At 42.4% G+C, this 20,023-nt stretch overlaps 1 protein-coding gene across 6 annotated transcripts in view; it reads left to right on the forward strand.

The window, feature by feature from the left end:
• The window catches only part of LOC138772604 (ankyrin repeat and sterile alpha motif domain-containing protein 1B-like), a 108,179-nt gene that overhangs the window by 9,919 nt on the left and 78,237 nt on the right, over positions 1 to 20,023 (forward strand). For 4 of the 6 annotated variants that reach the window (XM_069953126.1, XM_069953145.1, XM_069953140.1 and 1 more), the window contains exon 1: positions 5,516 to 5,993. The exons of the other annotated variants lie outside the window; for them this stretch is intronic. The gene's annotated coding sequence lies outside the window, so the exon portion shown is untranslated. Of the gene's footprint in view, positions 1 to 5,515; positions 5,994 to 20,023 lie in introns of those variants that run through there. 6 annotated transcript variants of the gene reach the window in all.

Raw genomic sequence — 20,023 nt, forward strand, 5'->3', positions numbered from 1 at the left:
GAATAGGGCCCTAAAGCTGCTGTAAAACGTTCAATGACAAATTCAGCTCTGCTACATCTCATCAGCTGATACAGCCTTTTTTTTTTTACAACTTTAATCATATTGTACAATGAGGCCTGAGATTACAGCTTCGCTGGGATAACTAAAGCCCCAAAAGTTGGCTTGGTAGTTGACAGGTCCCATCCCCCCGCACAGCCGGGAAGGACAGAGGGGATTGTTCCGGTAACATCAGAATTTAGCACTTCTCAGATGTGAGGCTTAGGTTACACCTGACGTCAGACAGATCAATAGTGAAATACATCATAAGAAGAATCAAAGGTCAAGGAGGAGCGGGCACGACTGAGGGAGAAGAGACAAATCTGCTCAGCACATCTCTGTCTGTGAAGATGCCAATCAAGGAGTGTGGGGGAGCAAGATGGCGCCATCATGTCAATCACTACGGCTGCACAAAAGCTTCCATGTGCTTCCTGCTACCCACACCACCACTGTGCCACTGACGGACGGACGGCTGCGGCCGTCATATGCTGGGAGAGTGGATGTACTGCAGATAGATGTGCCATCCCTGCAGATCAGTGTGTATACCCCGGATCCATCCATATACACCATCTCACCTGTATATACCCCGGATACAGCCATATACTGTGCATCACCTCACCTGTATATACCCAGGATACAGCCGGGTATACTGCACATCATCTCACCTGTATATACCCTGGATCCTTCCATATACACCATCTCACCTGTATATACCCCGGATACAGCCATACTGCAAATCATCTCACCTGTATATACCCTGGATCCATCCATATACACCATCTCACCTGTATATACCCCGGATACAGCCATATACTGTGCATCACCTCACCTGTATATACCCAGGATACAGCCATATACTGCACATCATCTCACCTGTATATACCCCGGATACAGCCATATACTGCACATCATCTCACCTGTATATACCCAGGATACAGCCATATAATGTGCATCACCTCACCTGTATATACCCCGGATACAGCCATATACTGTGCATCACCTCACCTGTATATACCCTGATACAGCCATATAATGTACATCATCTCACCTGTATATACCCCGATACAGCCATATACTGTACATCACCTCACCTGTATATACCCCGATACAGCCATATACTGCACATCACCTCACCTGTATATACCCAGGATACAGCCATATACACCATCTCACCTGTATATACTCGGATCCATCCATATACTGCACATCATCTAACCTGTATATACCAAGGATACAGCGATATACACCATCTCACCTGTATATACCCAGGATACAGTCATATACTGTACATCATCTCACCTGTATATACCAGTACCTCACCATACACATCCTCTCCCCTGTATATACCCAGTCCATCCCCATACACATCCTGTATATACCATCCATCCCCATACACATCCTCTCCCTTGTATATACCCAGTACCTCACCATACACATCCTGTATATACCAGTCCATCCCCATACACATCCTCTCCCCTGTATATACCAGTTCATCCCCATACACATCCTCTCCCCTGTATATACCAGTCCATCCCCATACACATCCTCTCCCCTGTATATACCAGTCCATCCCCATACACATCCTCTCCCCTGTTTATACCCAGTCCATCCCCATACACATCCTGTATATACCATCCGTCCCCATACACATCCTGTATATACCATCCGTCCCCATACACATCCTGTATATACCATCCATCCCCATACACATCCTCTCCCCTGTATATACCCAGTCCATCCCCATACACATCCTGTATATACCCAGTCCATCCCCATACACATCCTGTATATACCCAGTCCATCCCCATACACATCCTCTCCCCTGTATATACCCAGTACCTTACCATACACATCCTCTCCCCTGTATATGCCTAGTACCTTACCATACACATCCTCTCCACTGTATATACCAGTCCATCCCCATACACATCCTCTCCCCTGTATATACCAGTCCATCCCATACACATCCTCTCCCCTGTATATACCAGTCCATCCCATACACATCCTCTCCCCTGTATATACCCAGTACCTTACCATACACATCCTCTCCCCTGTATATACCCAGTACCCTACCATACACATTCTCTCCCCTGTATATACCCAGTCCATCCCCATACACATCCTCTCCCCTGTATATACCCAGTCCATCCCCATACACCTCATCTCCCCTGTATATACCAGTCCATCCCCATACACATCCTCTCCCCCTTATATACCAGTACCTCACCATACACATCCTCTCCCCTGTATATACCCAGTCCATCCCCATACATATCCTCTCCCCTGCAGTAGCAGTCTTTGGCACCAAGCACCCCTAGCAATCGCTTGGGGCCCCCAAGATCCAGGGGGGCCCCCAAGCCCCGCTGTTCTCTTGTGCTCAAAACTGCTGTGATCTGTACTGTAACTATGAGCATTCGTAATGAGCGCTCACACTTACATGCAACAGCAGCACTGACAGGGCGGGAGCCATTGGCTCCTTGCTGTCAGTCACTCTTGTGGTTGCAGGAAGTGTTTTCCCTGAGGTCACAAGTGGCCGCTCTGTCCTTGTGGTGTCGTTGCTCCAGTGACATCACTGGAGCATCGGCGCCAAGACAAGGGGAGCGCGGCCTCTTGTGACCGCAGGGAAAACGCTTGCGGCCACAAGAGAGAAGAAGAGGAGACGCCCGGACCCAGGTGAGTATAAGTGTTTGTTTTATTGTGTTATATACTATATGGGAGGGGGAGCACACAGCAGGGGTCTATATAAATGGGGGGAGCACACAGTGGGGCTATATAACGGGGAAGACACAGGGGGGCTATATATAACTGGGGGAGCACACAGGGGGGCTATAGACTACTGGGGGTTCACAGAGGGGTCTATATACTACTTAAGGCAGCAGAATGGAGTCTATATACAACTGGGGGAGCACACAGGAGGTCTATATCCAAGTGGGGGAGCACACAGGGGGCCTATATACTACTGGGGGAACACACAGGGGTCTATATACTACTGGTGGGGCACACAGGGGGTCTATATACTACTGGGGGAACACACAGGGGTCTATATACTACTGGTGGGGCACACAGGGGGTCTATATACTACTGAAGGAACACACAGGAGTCTATATACTACTGGTGGGGCACACAGGGGGTCTATATACTGCTGAGGCAGCACACAGGGGGTCTATATATAACTGGGGGGGCACACAGGGGTCTATATACTACTGGGGCAACACACAGGGGGTCTATATACTACTGGATGAGCACACAGAGGTCTATATACTACTGGTGGGGCACACAGGGGGTCTATATACTACTGGGGGAACACACAGAGGGTCTATATACTACTGGTGGGGCACACAGGGGTCTTTATACTACTGGGGGCAGCACACAGGGGGTCTATATATAACTGGGGGAGCACACAGGGGGTCTATATATAGCTGGGGCAGAACACAAGGGGTCTATATACTGCTGAAGGAGCACACAGTGGTCTATATACTACTGGGGGAACCACACAGGGGGTTTATATACTACTGGAGGAGCACACAGGGGTCTATATCCAAGTGGAGGAGCACACAGGAGGTCTATATCCAAGTGGGGGAGCACACAGGGGGGCTATATACCACTAAGGGAGCACACAGGGGAGCTATATACAAGTGGGGGAGCACACAGGGGGTCCATATACTAGTGGGGAGCACACAGGGGGTATATGTAACTGGGGTATATACGACTGGGGGCAGCACACAGGGGGTTTATATACAACTGGGACAGCACACAGGGGGTCTATATACTTTTGGGGGAGCACACGGGGGGGGGCTATATATAACTAGGGGAACACACAGGAGTCTATACACTACTGGGGGAAGCACACAAGGGGTATATACTACTGAGGGGTAGCACACAAGGGGTATATACTACTGGGGGCAGCACACAGTGGTCTATTGTTGTGGAGTGCGTGTCGAGGGGGGGCCCCAGACATAACTTTGCTTGGGGCCCCAGAAATGCCAAGACCGCCCCTGCTCCCCTGTATATACCCAGTCCATCCCCATACACATCCTGTATATACCAGTCCATCTCTATACACATCCTCTCCCCTGTATATACACAGTACCTTACCATACACATCCTGTATATACCAGTCCATCCCCATACACATCCTCTCCCCTGTATATACCCAGTACCTTACCATACACATCCTGTATATACCAGTCCATCCCCATACACATCCTCTCCCCTGTATATACCCAGTCCATCCCCATACACATCCTCTCCCCTGTATATACCCAGTCCATCCCCATACACATCCTCTCCCCTGTATATACCCAGTACCTTACTATACACATCCTCTCCCCTGTATATACCCAGTCTATCCCCATACACATCCTCTCCCCTGTATATACCCAGTCCATCCCCATACACATCCTCTCCCCTGTATATACCAGTCCATCCCCATACACATCCTCTCCCCTGTATATACCCAGTCCATCCCCATACACATCCTCTCCCCTGTATATACCAGTCCATCCCCATACACATCCTCTCCCCTGTATATACCCAGTCCATCCCCATACACATCCTCTCCCCTGTATATACCCTGTACCTTACCATACACATCCTCTCCCCTGTATATACCATCCATCACCATACACATCCTCTCCCCTGTATATACCCAGTCCATCCCCATACACATCCTCTCCCCTGTATGTACCCAGTCCATCCCCATACACATCCTCTCCCCTGTATATACCCTGTACCTCACCATACACATCCTGTATATACCATCCATCCCCATACACCTCATCTCCCCTGTATATACCCAGTCCATCCCCATACACATCCTCTCCCCTGTATATACCCAGTCCATCCCCATACACATCCTCTCCCCTGTATATACCCAGTCCATCCCCATACACATCCTCTCCCCTGTATGTACCCAGTCCATCCCCATACACATCCTCTCCCCTGTATATACCCTGTACCTCACCATACACATCCTGTATATACCATCCATCCCCATACACATCCTCTCCCCTGTATATACCCAGTCCATCCCCATACACATCCTCTCCCCTGTATATACCCAGTCCATCCCCATACACATCCTCTCCCCTGTATATACCCTGTACCTCACCATACACATCCTGTATATACCATCCATCCCCATACACATCCTCTCCCCTGTATATACCCTGTACCTCACCATACACATCCTGTATATACCATCCATACCCATCCTCTCCCCCTCTAATACCCCCTCTTCCCCCTGCACACCCATCCACCCTCACCTGCACCCCCAGTGCCCCCCTGCACCCCCATCTCCCTCCTCCTTGTGCTCCCACAGCCCCCTGATCTATCTCCACCTCCCACTCACCTCCTAATCCTGCTCCCCTCCTCTCTCTACAGCCAGCCCCTCATTGCATCCTCCATCACCCTGACTCCATGCCTCCATCCCAGCTCACAGCCTGCATCCCCTATACCAGTCAGCCATTTACCGTATTGTGTGGAGCATACGCGCACCCCTTGATTGACAGCCTATATCCATAGAAACAGAGCTGGGAGAGACACTCCATACAAGAAGCCTGGCTGTGTGACGAGTCTCTGCCATATACGGTGCTGGGAATAATGCAATAGATGCTTTTTTTCCCTTCCTCTTCTTCTTCTTCTTCTTCTTCCTCTTCTCCTGCTGCATGTGAGATCATTCACTAACCTTATTCTATCAGAAGGGGAATGAGGATCTGGAGGGAGAGCTATCACCCCAGCTCACGTGTTGCAGTGTGCTCTCATCTATCTCCTATGCACAGCACTGACTGATCAGGCATTTTGTAGCCTCTTTTTCTATTTTTTTTTATTTTATGTTATTATCTACCTCTAGATACATGCTTTATACATTGTGAAGATTTGGATCCTGTGTGTTGTTTTTTTTCTCCTTTGAGGATCCTGTGTGATCTCTTGGATCTCTTCATTCTCTTTGGGAGGTGGTAAGTAACACTGTACCAATCTGCAATGTACAATGGGGGGGGTCTGTGGGCTGCATATCTGTACATGACTTGGCTAACTTTGGGGGGGCTCTGATCTGTGGGTGTTAGCGAGGATGCATTGAGATGATAGCGGCGGGCAGGTGTTGCATGCAGAATATGACATGATGCTTATAGGCTTATAATAAGCATAGTATCTGCTTATAATATCCAAGTGATGGGGGGGTTGGGGAGAGAGGGAATGCCAATAGGGATCTGTTCACTAGGCCTTATCTCCATACCTATCCCTTCCTCCCATCCATATATATATATGATACCATTCACTGCATATGGACAGTCCCTCGAATTTTTTTCTTGATGGCCAATACATTCGGACCGGGGCCTGATCTAATCTGCAGATGGCATCACAATGTGAAGAAGATTCGATTATTGGGAATCGGGCATGGTATCCCATTAAGTTCCAGCAGCCGGAGCCGAGACGTCTTCATTATACGCTGGAATAGTAATGGGTTTTTGATGCTGTCCGCACCATCTGGATATTAGCGACGCTTTATTATTTAGCTGATTTAAGACTCTGGAAAGTTCCGGTTGCATCGTGGGTCTTTATAGGGTTAGGTGACCCCCCAGGGCGACAAAGACTTTGACAAAGTACTGGAATTGCGCTGTCGGTTTAGTGGCGCCGTACGCAGATTATAATATAGGGGTGGTAGAAGAAGCGTAGGGAGTCGGTGGATCACCAGTATGTTTTTAGGATGTGGGAGGAAACGGGGGGGAACGTGGAGGAATCCCACACAAACTCCATGGAGATGTCCCTGCGTGGATTCACACCCAGGGCTCCGGAGCTGGGAGCAAAGAGAGCGAAATCACCGAGCCGTCTATTACACGTCAAGTCAATCATTAGGTTCTTAGTGTTTACACTCTGAGGCGTCCCCCAATTCAGGACTGGTTAACTTCCTTACATACACATTATTATGTGCCTGACTAGCCATGACTCACCCTATTACATGACAAGACTGTAGAAGAGGCTCATATTCTGAAATCAGTCTATCTATTATCTATTATCTATCTCCTATCTATCTATCTATCTATTATCTATTATCTATCTCCTATCTATCTCTATCTATCTATCTATCTATCTATCTATCTATCTATCTCCTATCTATCTATCTATCTATCTATCTATCTCCTATCTATCTATCTATCTATCTATCTATCTATCTATCTATTATCTATCTCCTATCTATCTATCTCCTATCTATCTATCTATCTATCTATCTATCTATCTATCTATCTATCTATATATTATCTATCTATCTATCTATTATCTATCTATCTATCTATCTATCTATCTATCTATCTATCTATCTATCTATCTCCTATCTATCTATCTATCTATCTATCTATCTATCTACTATCTATCTCCTATCTATCTATCTTCTATCTATCTATCTATCTATCTATCTATTTCCTATCTATCTATTATCTATCTATCTATCTATCTATCTATCTATCTCCTATCTATCTATCTATCTATCTATCTATCTCCTATCTATCTATCTATCTATCTATTTCCTATCTATCTATCTATCTATCTATCTATCTATCTATCTATCTATTATCTATCTTTCTATCTCCTATCTATCTATCTATCTATCTATCTATCTATCTATCTATCTATCTATCTCCTATCTATCTATTATCTATCTATCTATCTATCTATCTATCTATCTATCTATCTCCTATCTATCATCTATCTATCTATATATCTATCTCCTATCTATCTATCTATCTATCTATCTATCTATCTATCTATCTATCTATCTCCTATCTATTATCTATCTATCTCCTATCTATCTATCTATCTATCTATCTATCTATCTATCTATCTATCTATCTATCTATCTCCTATCTATCTATCTATCTATCTATCTATCTTTTATCTATCTATCTATCTATCTTTTATCTATCATCTATCTATCTCCTATCTATCTATCTATCTATCTATCTATCTATCTATCTATCTATCATCTATCTATCTCTCTATCTCCTATCTATCTATCTATCTATCTATCTATCTATCATCTATCTATCTATCTATCTATCTATCTATCTATCTATCTATCTATCTATCTCTTATCTATCTGTCTGTCTGTCTGTATCTATCTATCTATCTATCTATCTATCTATCTATCTCCTATCTATCCTATCTATCTATCTATCTCTTATCTATCTATCTATCTATCTATCTATCTATCTATCTATCTATCTTTTATCTATCATCTATCTATCTATCTATCTATCTCCTATCTATCTATCTATCTATCTATCTATCTATCTATCTATCTATCTCCTATCTATCTATCTATCTATCTATCTATCTATCTATCTATCTATCTCTTATCTATCTATCTATCTATCTATCTGTCTGTCTGTCTGTCTGTATCTATCTATCTATCTATCTATCTATCTATCTATCTATCTATCTATCTATCTATCTATCACTACAGGTCCCAGCGAGTTGGTGCCAGCAGATGTAGTCTTGACCAAAGACCTCTAATGTAGATATATACGTTGATCTACAGCACTCCAATTCAGGGAAGAAAACCAAATTTAACATAACTTCAAACAATTACATAGTGCAACACAGCAAAATCACACAACGTTTCGGCGGTACAAGATGCACTTGAAAATGGCGGGAGTACCGCCGAAACATCGTATGATTTTGCTGTGTTGCAATGTAATTGTTTGAAGTTACGTTAAATTTGGTTTTCTTCCCTGAATTGGAGTGCCGTAGATCAACGTATATATCTATCTATCTGTTTATTCATTATTCATCTATCCATAATTTTTATGTCATCTGTTTATCTATATCCTTCACCTTTCTATTTATCTATCAACCAATTATCTCTCTCCCTCTCTTCTCAAAGTTTTTCTACTATCTAGTTTTTCTACTATCTAGTTTTTCTACTATACGATATCTGGGCCTCTTCAAGATGGACTAAGGAGGTGTCTGGGCTTTACCATCTGTGCTGAAAGGGCAGAAATTCGAGATGAGCGAACCTCAAGCACGCTCAGGTCCAAACCAAAGCGATCTGCATTCGATTATCAGTGCCTGACAAAGTTGGATGCAGCCCTAAGGCTGCCTGGAAAACATGGACACTGCCATAGGCCATAGGCTGTATCCATGTTTTCCAGGACTCCCTAGGGCTGCATCAAACTTCTTAGGAATTAAATGCCGCACGCTCCGGTTTGGACAAACTCAAGCGTGCTCAAGACTCACTCATCTCTAGCAAAAATAAAAATGTATTACTGCCAGGGAATGGACTGGGCACCTTTACAGTAACATATGAAAACTGCCTCCCAGCTCTGCTTCATCATCACTAGGGGGCGCTCTACAAGTTGGTCTAATGTAAGCTACCCCTTTATGGGCATTTTTTTGGCTAAAACACTGTCATATAGAATAATCCCTAATAGCTCTTAATCTTGAATAATTGACCCCTTAGTGGTCGGCCTATCTTTGACCTTTTATTTTAAATTTTTAATTCCTAGAAGCGTGACTTCTTTATATAGCTATAGATGTAGCCTTACATTGGCTGTTTGTTGAGCTGTATACTATCATTTTTACGGTGAACTATTTTTAGAATAGTGATTGATTGATTGATCAAATGCATACCCTATTTATAGTATATTACATCCTTACATAACACGGGGCTTGTATTTTTCAAAGGAGATATATATATATATATATATATATATATATATATATATATATATATTCATGTTCTATGGGCTGTGTGTGGTGTTACAGCTCAATCCTGTTCATTTGATTCGTAATGAGCTTCAGTACCGGAAACAGCCTGTAGAAAAGTGTGGCGCTGTTTTGAAATAAAATATATATATATCTATATATATCTATATGTATATATATATATATATATATATATATATAATAAAAGAGACCTGTGTGCATAATCTTATTGGTTCACTGAGAATTTACTTCATAGAATATATATAAAAAAAAAACTCAGCTGACTATTTTCTAATATAATGTGACCTAATAAGCTCCGGAAGCAATTTATATTCCCCACAGAATACTAATAGGCACAGTTTATGGCAGTGAAGACTAGAGATTGTCATAAAATTTAAAGGGATCATCCAGGAATAAAAAAAAACAAAACATGTCTGCTTTCTTTCAGAAACAGTGCCACTCTTGACCTCAGTTTAAGGGTGATATTACATGGTGAATCAGGCTGAATAGTAATACCGCACACAACCAGAAGACAAGGGTGGTGCTGTGTTTTTTTTTTTTTTAAGGAAGAAGCTGTTTTTATAATCCTGTTAAACCCCTATAATGGGATTCTGCGGCAAAGCGACAATTTTTCTGATGCAGTGAAAAGCCATGAATGTCCCTGAATTATTAATATGGATAAGATTTTTAGATGGAAAAATATGCATGTATCCCAAGTTGGCCATCCAAACCTTCCATCTAATGTGTATGGGGGGGCTCCGACCCTCCCCTTATGTTAGGGACGCTAAGGATCAAGCAGTCTAAATGCAATGACCCGATCATTTTATAGCAACCTATCATAGCGCAGCTTTTATTTTACTAGAGCAGATAAGGAAATGAATGCTGAGCTGTGGTTGGTTGTTATGGGCAACAGATTTGTCAAAACTCTATGTTCCCCATAACAACCAATCAGAGCTCAGGTTTCGTGTCTGAGGTAAAACAAAGCAGGTTTTGTGTCTGCTATGGTAAAACAAAGCTGCATTGTGATTGGTTGTCGTGGGCCACAAAGACAGGTCCTTCTAAACAGTCCCTTTAATAAGTTAAAGAGTACCCGTCACAAAGTATGCAAACCCGACACGTGTGTAATCCATTTGGCCGCCGAAAGTTCAGGTATCCATGGATACGACCATGCTGGGTTAGTACTGTGCACGAGCCCAATTGGGTCAGAATGAGGCCCACACACAGTACCAACCCAGATTGTATCCATGGATACCCGAACTTCTGATGGTCGAATGAATTTCACATCGGGTCTGCGTATCGTTTAGGCGTCTTAGGTCTATATGTAGAATAGAAACTAGTGTAAATTGCTCATAGCAACTAGTCCCAGCTCAGACTTTAGCTCTGGTTGCTATGGGTAACTTACACACTTTGATAAATCCAGGCCATAGCAACCAGTCCCAGCTCAGTCTTTAGCTCTGGTTGCTATGGGTAGCTTACACACTTCGATAAATCCAGGCCATAGCAACCAATCACAGCTTAGCTTTAAGCTTTGGTAAAATGAAAGATGAGCTGTGATTGGTTGCTATGGACTGTTAACACCAGTGTATATATATTACACGCCATAGCAACCAATCAGGGCTCATCTTTAATTTCTTAATCCACTCTAGTAAAATGAAAGAGACACTTTCTCCATTAGACACTCATGATAAATCTGCCCCTGTTGCCGTCTCTATTTTTTCGGCTGATTTCTCTGGGGTGTTCTAATGGGCCTCATTTATCAGAGCTGTCTGAAAGAGAAACTGCCTTGTTGCCCATAGCAACCAATTAAAGTTAAGCTTTCATTTTAGCAGAGCACTTTAAGAAATTAAAGCTGATCCCTGATTGGTTGCTAAGACAGTTGTGATAAATGAGATCCATTGTCTTAACTTTAAACATGGCCGCCCCCTGTGTTGGGTCACAAGGGCACTTAAAAAGAGGTCAGAGAACTTGTGTGTAAAACATGAAACCTGCAGCCATGGAAGTTTATTTCTGATTTACTGATCCCATTGCGACCTTGTGTGAAAACGACCTTGAAATGAGTGTTTTCCCCATTGTCACACACCAACAAGAGAAGCTTAACAATAGCATAGCAGATAGTAGCGCACTAGCTGCTGACGCCGGAGATTTTTTTTCCTCTTATTTGTGGGGGGGATTATGTCACAGTCAACGTTAATCATCTTCCTCCATGCATAGTAGCTGATCGCTCATTGTCACCATCTAACAAGCGCAGAGTCATTAGTTTGTTTCATTGCCATTCGAAATGAGCAATCACTAATCACTATTGCTCTCTTTGGGTTCTGTTTTATTTTTTTATGCTTTACGAGAGGTTTCATTTACTTTTAGTGTTTGTGTGATGTCTATGTTACAGGCTGACCTATACGCAGTAAACAAGACTGCGTCCGTCCGGTGTCCGCGTCCTCTCCGCTGCGTTCGTCTGCATCTCTAGACGGCCAGCGTTTTATATGCGACATGAGAATGGAGTTAACCGTCTCTATCACCTCTATGTGACCTCTTTTGTTTAAGCACCATGACGCCATTGCCACGCTAACGCACTTGAATTTTACTTCATCGCTGCTGTCAATTTCCATTTAATTTATCCCTGGCTGTATATTATTCAGTTTATTCAGTGGACTAGATAAGACGCTTGATGTTTTTAGTAGGTTTTTGTCATACTTTTACCTTTAATTGTTTCTGTTGTTTTTGGCTATAAAACAGTGCCACTGTCATTTCGTTATTGTCTGATTATCTATCTCCTATTATCTATCTATCTATCTATCTATCTATCTAGACAAACCAAAAAATCGACTTGCGGCACATCCAGGCTTAAAGGTGAAAATGGTGAGAATTTATTCCATAAACATTACACAAGGAAAAACAGCGACGTTTCGCTCCTCCAATAGGAGCTTTCTCAATCCATGTTTATGGAATAAATTCTCACCATTTTCACCTTTAAGCCTGGATGTGCCGCAAGTCGATTTTTTTGTTTGTCTGAATAAAACACCTGTGGACCAAGGTGTGGCAGCAGGCACCCAGCAGAACCTTAACCATTGAGTGCTGCGTGAACTTTGTTTTTTCTATCTATCTATCTATCTATCTATCTATCTATCTATCTATCTATCTATCTATCTATCTATCTATCTCCTATCTATTATCTATCTATCTATCTCCTATCTATCTATCTATCTATCTATCTATCTCCTATCTATCTATCTATCTATCTATCTATCTATCTATCTATCTATCTATCTCCTATCTATCTATCTATCTATCTATCTATCTATCTATCTATCTCCTATCTATCTATCTACTATCTATCATCTATCTATCTATCTATCATCTATCTATCTATCTCCTATCTATCTATCTATCTATCTATCTATCTATCTATCTATCTATTATCTATCTATCTATCTATCTATCTCCTATCTATCTATCTCCTATCTATCTCCTATCTATCTATCTCCTATCTATCAATCTATCTATCTCCTATCTATCTATCTATCTATCTATCTATCTATCTATCTATCTATCTATCTATCATCTATCTATCTATCTATCTATCTATCTATCTATCTATCTATGAGTATGTATATATATATGTGTGTATATGTATTTATGTGCGTGTTTGTATATATATGGCTATGTTCACACAACGTCAAAAATATGAAAAAGCAAAAATATGAAAAAGGTGTCCGATTTTCATATTTAAAATAACGTCCGTTTTTGCCGAGATTTAACTGACTGCAATGCCATTGCATTGGAGTCAATGGGAAGACGGACGTCCAATGCACACAATGCATTGAAAAACGGACGTTTTTGCCGCGGACGTCAAAATAATGAACATGAACATTATTTTCGGACGTCTTTTGCAAACAGCGGACGTTTTTTTATTTGTAGTTCACCCACAGTTTTCCCTTTGTCACCGTTCTGTCTCCGTTTTTGCTATTAAATTCAATGGATAGTTCAAGTGTATATATACAGTATATATATATATATATATATATATATATATATATATATATTAGTTTTTATGCAATATTTTTTATGTCACTGTATTAAAAAAAAAGCAAACACCTTGAAATCTTTCAGCTTTCACACTGACCACAGAGCTTCATAATAGGCTGACACTTCCCGCTCAGTAGAGATCAGTTTTCGGCAGTCTTTCCATTATCATCACAGACAGGACTGCAGGGACAAGTAACACCTGTACATAGGTGACACAGAATCACACTTTTCACAATAGGTGACGATCCCTGGTGGATTAAAGGAGAAGTCCGGCGATTTATAAAATCAGGTAGCAGGCAGGGGCAGGGGGGAAATTGTTTACAAGTACGAACTTACCTCTCTCTGTGCCTGCAGTGCAGTGGCATCTCCGGCGCTGACACGTTATGACCCAGATGATGGACTGGCTGCTCAGCCAGTCAGTGACTGGGGCGGGGTACCATTGTCACGACTTCCAGCGGGGGTCGTGATGTCAGTCCCGCCGCTCACCACGAGCACAGGGAGAAATAAGTCTGTGCTTCTCCTTTTAATAAACCGTAGAAACTGGCCTATTCCCTAAATTTTGATCCCATCTTTCCAACCCACTGGTCACAAAGGGTGTATAGTTAATACCACTTTTCTGTGTTCGCAAGTTTAATTCTAATTTAACTGTAAACTGTTTGCTCAGTGATAGATTATAATATGTGTGTTTATGAGCTCCCTGGGGTCCATACCATAGTCTTCTTTGGGCTGTATAGCTCCACCGCAGAGCGGGACAAGTCTTCACTGAGCATGTGTACAACTGCTGCATGTCCACATTCAGTAGCAGAGAATCCAGGGGTACTTGCATTGTATGGTCAGCTCTCCTGTCACAGAACACCAAAATCTTTATGACCACATTGTGAGGTTATACCGACTGAGTTGCTGCATAACAAAGAGCATTGTCTCCTGGTAAGCTGCATAATGAACAGGTGTCTTTCCTTGCGTGAGCCCTTCCTGTATTTGGTCTCTTTTTGTGAACTAAAAAAAGACCAAATATCAACACAGAGGGAGCATGGAGCACAATTTGACCATACGTAAAACAATGATTATACATAGAAAACGTAAAAAAAAATAAAAAATAGAGAGTATATTGTAAAACTGCTTGCGATCAAAACCCCTGTTGATTTCTTAAAAAGAAAAATTGAGGTCAGGTACGCTTTATGATCAGGAATCAATCCCTCTGTCTGATCATAGTTAGAACTGTACAGGCATTCAGTTACAGCTGTACAGACCTCTCTATCACCTCCCTGTACTCACCTCTACAATCAGCTGTGGGAGGAAACAGGAAGTTATAGCCAGGATAAACAATTAAGATTAACCCTTTCACTGCCCTAGAGCACTAAGGATTTGGACGTTCACCCTTTCTTTGCCCTAGGCCACCAGGAATATAGGCATTCTACCCTTCTGTGCCTTAAACTACAGTTACAGATGCACAGTCCTTTCTATGACAGGGATTGTACTCTTAACCCTTTCAGGTCTGCCCTGATAGCTACAAAGCCTTAGAGGGAACATCAGCTGCTGCTCTTTTTTTTTCTCCTAAGGCAGCCATTTTTTATTGGATTAATCCTATAAACATCTGTTGTTCCTCACCCCCCTCCCTTCCAAGCTCCGCGTCAGGATCAGATGTCATGGCACTGCGTAGGTCATGATGGCGTCCAAATTATATGCAGTAGTATATGTATATATGTATATGATCCTGACCTGAGGTCTGAATATATATATTCTTTTATTGGGTCTGTGTAAATTTTGGGGTCTGGACGGGGGTCAGAGAAAGGGGGAATATACAAACCTTTAGCAGTGTAATTTGGCGAATTCCAGGTGCCCTATGGCAGTGGATTACTCACATTTCCGGGTTCCAGTGTTGTTCTAACTGTAAGGGCCCTATTACACGGGACGATTATCATGCGGAAAATCGTTATATCGTTCAAATTTAAGCAATAATCATCCTGTGGAATTGCAGGCAACAATCGAAAAATTTTTCGTATGTCGTTCATCGTTGATTTAAATCTGACCCTTAAATCATCGTTAATTGTTATGTTATTCGTTCAATAATCATTCAGTGTAATTTTAAATCGTTCCTTCTTTTACTGGGATCAGATGGAGTAAACGATCATAATAACGATCATTTTAACGACTGTGACTAATGCTGCGTTTACACGGAGCGATAATTCGCCCAATTGAACAATTAACGATTTCGAAGTAACAATGTTTTTTTATAACGATCAGCGTTTAGACGGAACGATATGTCGCTTGGAAAATTCGATATTGCGATCGTTTTAAGATCACTTAACCCCATCTCACACATAGGGTGAATCGCTGAAAGACTGTTTACACGAAGCGATCTGCGAGTTTTTAGCGAACGACATGTTGAAAGATCAAAATGAACGGTTTCTCGCTCGTCGCTTGATCATTCGCTGTGTTTACACAAGCCGATTATCACTCAAATGCAATCGTTATCGCGAAAATTCGAATGATAATCGCTGATAACTGCTGATCGTTAGAAAAAAACCACATTTTTACTTCAAAATCGTTAATCGTTCGATTGGGTGAATTATCGCTCCGTGTAAACGCAGCATAACTCGTTCTGTGTAAAATGGTGAACGATTTCAGGTTAATGGTGCATTTACACGGAACGATAATCGTTCGAATTTTCACAATAACAATCGCAATTAAAAGATAATCGGCAAACGACACAGCGAACGATCAAACGGTAAGCGAAAAATCGTTCTTTGTGATCTTTCAACATGTTCCCAAATCATCGTTGGTTGTTCGCTAAAAATTTGCAGATCGCTTCGTGTAAACAGTCTCACAGATTAACGCTATTTGTGAGATGGGCTTAAGCGATCTTAAAAACGATTGCAATAACGATTTTTCTAACGAATTGTCTATCGATTAATTGGTCTAAACGCTGATCGTTATAGAAACCAAATCGTTCCTTCAAAATTGTTAAACGATCAATTGGGCGAATTATCGCTCCATTTAAACGGACCATTAGACGAATCGATTTATATCGATTAGTGACTAACGATAAACGATTGCAAGCGAGATTGTTTATTGTTGAGGCCCTGTTACACGGAGCGATTATCGTTTAAAAATTCTCTAGAATGATCGAAAATTAGCAAATTATCTGTCCGTGTGATAACACCCAATGATCAAGCGATGAATGAAAAATCATTCATTCTTGTCTTTCAACATGTTGAAAAATTATCGTTGGTAGTTCGCCGATCGATCGCATATCTGTTTGTGTAATAAGTTGTTCACCGATAAAACATATTGTGTGGGTTGTCCCGAGGAACGATTAGCGACCATATAACGACGTAAAAACTATTGGTCATAACAGTAATCGGCGAATGTAATAACCTCAGAATAGTTTGCTACCGTGTCCGTCAACCCACATGGACATCACAAAACGGAAAATAAGAATTTGTGAACAATTTTTTTTTAACATATTTAGATAAAAATAAAGAGATTCCATTGATGGATGTTCCCAGTAAGGTTCTTTAAATGTCTGAGCTTGGAATTATTTTGGTCATGACTTACTTGCTCCGAGTCACTACTGACAACATACGTAACCAGCCAGCGTGTTAACCCGAGGCAGGTAGTACGACATGAAATTATATTCTATTTTTCGCTCTGGCCGGTGCCCCTGGGCTCAGTAAGATATGCAGTGCGATAGATGAAATAGCTCGCTTTAACGTGTCTGACCCAGTTTCTTGTGACCCAGTGCTTGTCCCTGGTGACCCATTACTTTGTGTCTGTTCCTATGACGTTCCCAGTGTTGGGTAATAAACATTGTAGTAACTTAATGGTGGGATTTATCTGCCATCCAGTAGTGTTCTTTGACCCAGTACAACCATATCAGATGACAGAGGTCCAGCGCCGTGGCCCAGTTCACTTGAATGGGATGTCATATGCAACAGATACAGCTTCTTGCATCTGGAATTCCCATCAGGACTAGTGTACAGTAGACGTGTCAAACTGTTCGGAATCATCAACGTTCTCCGAACCCGAATGCACGTTGTTTGATTCTGTATGGCTGAAGATGTTGGATGCAGCCCAAGGCCGATAAAGGCCTGGAAAACATGGATACAGCCTATGGCAGCATAGGCTGTATCCATGTTTTCCAGGCCTCCATCGGACGGCAACCAACTTTCGTAGCTGCAGGGAATCAAATACGGACGTTTCTAAACCCAATCAGTTTGACAGGTCTCCCCAACACTAATCAGGACATCTTGTGTACCCAACTTAATAGGAGGAATCAAAATGATGACCCCCTTCTGGTACTGGTTCATTCACCCTCCGTCCCTTATCATGTCCTGTGCTTGTCCTTGATGGGCCAAAGGAGACTTCCAAGAGTTCACATGTACTCTTGTAGCTGGTAGCATGACTTTAAAGTGTCATTGTCGTTTTTTTTTCCCCCCCCCCCCCAGAAATCAATAGTCCAGGCGATTTTAAGAAACTTTGTAATTGGGTTTATTAGGCAAATATGCCATTATCTGCATTCAAAAAGACTTTCCCCAGGTTCCCCCCCCTCCTCCTTCTTCTCTCTCATTCACTGCTCATTATCAGGAAATCGCGACTCTTTTACATCAGTCAGGCCCTGTGTAACCTATGGAGAGGGGAGGGGGGAGGAGGGAGATTAGTCGCCAGCAGAGAACAGAGAACAAAGGATTACACAGCGTGACCAGTATGAGAGCCTGTATTCAGAGGTCAGAGAGGTCAGTACTGACTTCGTAGGAGATAGCCTGGTGATGTAGCTCTGAATTAACTCTTTGTTGTCCTGTTTTGGTGCCTCATCTCCCTCCACCCCTCCCCTCTCCATAGAAAACAATGAAGACAGGGGGGAGCACTTCAAACTGCTTTTTCAGGATAAAAATGCATTTTTTTTGGGTAATAAACCCAATTACAAAGTTTCTTAAAATCACCTGTACTATTGATTTCTGAAAAATGTAAACGACAGTGACACTTTAAGCTAATTTACCAACCCTTACATAGGCCGATAGCGTAACGTAAAACTTTAAACTTCTCGTTCCCAATGTAAAATCTGTAAGATCCGTTACTTAATGCGTGATGTATAGTATGGATATCCTTGTAGCCCCCTTAGGTATAGGGGAGGGTTACGACTGCAATCTTGCCATCGCCTATACTTCCTAAATCGCCCAATAGTAGCTTCAAGGATTGTCGCCGTACCCATGACCTTGCCCCTGATGAACCCAGTGTGGCCTGTGATGTTCTTTGTTTGTTCCCATTATCGTTCCTAAACTACATCCACCTAGAAAGTTTTCAGTCTGTCTCATGTATTTTGCGGATTACATCTCCTAATCCTCCAGGATTCATTGTTCCTTTTACGTAAGAACACATTCCTTGACTGGTATCGACTACGCTGATGACTCAGGACTGTTACCTAAGTGGAAAAAATGTGCAGCAGAGGATTCAGAATTACATTTCCCTGAATGCTAAATCTTTTATAGGCAGCCGGCTGCTAAAGTAGAAATTCATGTGCGGGAAGGCAGTCGAGCAATCACTGAATGTGACAGCAGGTGAACTATTGTCCTAACGCCGGATTTTCTGGGCGTGAAAAACTTTCGACTCAGCGGTGTGGGGACAGTGTGAAAGGATTCTTCTTTTTTTTTTTTTTTTTTTTCCTTCTGTACCTTGTAACCTACTCCAATATGTTGTGGGTCTAAAAAGTCAGGAATGGACAAAATCAAGAACCATTTGGGGACTTTCGACTTCTCTTTTATCTAAACTTCCCAATATAGGATGTTTGTCTAAAGCCAAGTAGTGGCCAGCCAGAAAGTGGATTACACTGCTGCCACGCTCTCTTTCTCCTTGGCTATATCAGTGAGTCCTCAGCAGTGAGACCCACTGCGATCAATAACTTTTGACATGCCTGATGACATGTCAAATTTTTTTGTAATTGTGGAAATCTGTCACTTGTCAACCTACTCTTAGGGGCCTATTCCACGGAGCGATAATCTGCCGATTCGGCCGATTATCGCTCCGTGGAATAGAGACAACGATCAGCCGATGATCGTGTCATCGGCAGATCGTTTATTTAGGTTCAAACCTAAAATCTTTGGGCACCGACCGTGCATTCCTGCGTGGAATAGCGAAGCACGGCGGGCAACCAACGATTTCACAAGCACCATACTTTACCTAAGCTTGTTGCAGGTCTTCTCCTGCGCTCCTTCTTCCTCCCGGTCCCACGTGCAGCAGCAGCTTCAGTGCGGCCTGTCTTAGC

The sequence above is a fragment of the Dendropsophus ebraccatus genome, chromosome 1 (genome assembly GCF_027789765.1).
Source record: "Dendropsophus ebraccatus isolate aDenEbr1 chromosome 1, aDenEbr1.pat, whole genome shotgun sequence".
Taxonomy (NCBI): Eukaryota; Metazoa; Chordata; class Amphibia; order Anura; family Hylidae; genus Dendropsophus; species Dendropsophus ebraccatus.